Raw genomic sequence first — 2,475 nt, forward strand, 5'->3', positions numbered from 1 at the left:
GTCGCGCTCCAGGCGGCCAGTCTGTCCAGCGGGTCAGTCTTGGCGCGGCCCCGCCTCCCGCCCCCGCCCGAGGCCGACTCACTTTCTCCACAGTCCCAGTCTCAGGCTGCGAACTTCCCTCCAATCAGAGCCCGGTTCCGCCAGGGGGCGCTGCCCGCGCGACCAATCAGGAGGCGAGAGGGGAGGGGTTAAATAGACAGGTGCCTGGCATGGGGCTCGGGGATCAGGAATTTTCAGTGCTGTCGTGGGTACTGGCTCAGTGAACCCCGTTACAAAGGAGAGGCCTCAAGTGTGGAGTTGCTGGGACTCCTCCCAGTCGACGCGCAGGCGGTGGGCAGATTCCCCTAAACTAGATTCCCACCGGAAGACCTCATCCCTCGGTTCACAGTCCTGGGAGAAGTCCATCAGAATTTGCTCCTCGACTGGCGTAAATTCTGGAAGACCCCACAGGTGCCTACTTCTCACGTGAGAGACTTGGGATTCTGGGGGCAGAACGCCAATCCTAATCCTGCACTGAGCTCCAGGCCCGGCCCCTCTGAGAATCTCAGGCCCACTCTAGACCTTCCCAAAGGATTTGCCCCTTCTCAAAGCCCTGTGTTTCAGGGGTTCCAGGCTCAACAAACAATAGCTTGTTCCTCAGAAGGCTGTAGCCTCTGCCCCTCAGAGGACCCAGGCTCCGCCCCTGACCCACAGACTCCACTCCCACAGGGCTCCCGGCTCTGCTCTCCTATTTGCACCCCTCTTCACCGCCACCCCTAGAGGGTACCACAGCCCCCTCCCTGCCTGAATATTTAAAGACTCCCAAGAGCACCCCTCCCACTCCCAGAATTGCAGACTTTCTCCTTAAAGAATTCCAGTCCCCTCTCTTTCTAGGGACCTCTACCATTAGGAGCCCCAAGCCACAAGTGGCCTTAGTCCCCACCCGCACCCGCTTTAGTGGGTTCTAGGCTCCAAGCCCTGCTCACAACCTTCCAACTCAGAGGGTCTCAAGCCCAGCCCCGCCCTTTCATTATAAATTCAAGGCCCCACCCTCTTTCCTCAGAATTACAAGCCCCGCCTCTCTGCTCCCAAAGGCATCAGAGCTTCACAGCCTGCCCCCTAGTTGACCCCTTCTCTTTCAGGTCACAACCCTTTCCCACAAGAATTGGGCCAAGGCCCCACACTTAGGATCCCAAACCCTACCCCTTTCACGTTTGTCCCCCCTCCGGGGACCCCGTCTCTCAAAGCAGTTTGATTCTGAAGGTTCCCAGTTCTGTAGCCTTAGCCCCGCCCCGAGTAGACCCCAGCCTCCGCCCACACAGGGTACTAGGCCTGACCATACCATACGGCTGACCCCAGACTAAGAACAGCAATCAATTCAGGTTCGAATTCATCCCCAACTCCTGCTCCTTCTTCCAAGGGATGTGCAAGGAGGACAGGGGACCCCCTTCACCCTCCCGCCTTACCTTGAGGCACACGGGCTGATTCACACAGCCACACTCACACCCGTTAACGTCACCTACAGCAATCCATGCCTACACCCAAAACTGACACCCAGAAGTCTGGGCCCACCCACCGTCCAGGGACTCACAGCCCCTTGGAGCAATAACGACGGCACTCAGGCCCCACTCAGGGGCATTTGTGAGTTGTCCCAGCTCAGTGATGGAGTGCCTGGCTCTGCCCACTGAATATGCCGTGTCCCTGTCTTCGTGTAGCTCCCGCGATCTCTGCTAACATGACCCTGCAGGACAGTGTGTCCCTGCCCCTGTTGCCCCCCTCCCCGTCTCCTACCCTGTAGCTGGAGCATTTGCTGGGGGCGCCGCCGAAATTTCTCCCTTCTGCTTGGGATCCAGGGCATCTTCAATGCTCGTTGCTAGGCAACAGCCTCTGGCTCACCACTGCAACTTCCGGGGATGGCGTTGGCTTCCCCTCCCCCCCAGAATTTGGAGTTCCCAGCTCCCAATCCCCCCCTACCAGTGCCACTATCTTCCAGGGTTGCTTCTATGTCTCTCCTGTATCTTGATCTGATCTCGACCCTTCAGAATCCCTCAGAGTTCTAGAGCCCTGGCCTTCCAGAAGCTTCCTCCATTGTATGTGCTCACACACGGGGTTTTATCCTGGTATTAAAAAAACAAACAAATCTTTTTAGTGTTCTTGATTTTCTAACATTCTCTTCCTCAGTTCTAGAATCACTAGCATCCCAGAAACACAAGTGCTCTGGATTCCCTGGCATGGAAAAAAAAAACGATCTCAATAATCTAGCTCTGTGAGCATTACAAAATACCCCCATATTCTAGATCACAGACATTCCAGAACACTCATGTTTTAGAATCACTCACCTTTTAGGCCTCCCACTCATGTTCTAGATTCTCTGGCAATCCAGAACCCCTTGACATTATGGATTTCTTAGGATGCAAACAAATCCTCTAGTGATCTAGAAGGGAAGGGCTGGCTTTCCAGAATATGCCTGTGCTCTAGATTTCCTAGCAATCCAGA

The sequence above is a fragment of the Globicephala melas genome, chromosome 19 (assembly GCF_963455315.2).
Source record: "Globicephala melas chromosome 19, mGloMel1.2, whole genome shotgun sequence".
Classification (NCBI taxonomy): Eukaryota; Metazoa; Chordata; class Mammalia; order Artiodactyla; family Delphinidae; genus Globicephala; species Globicephala melas.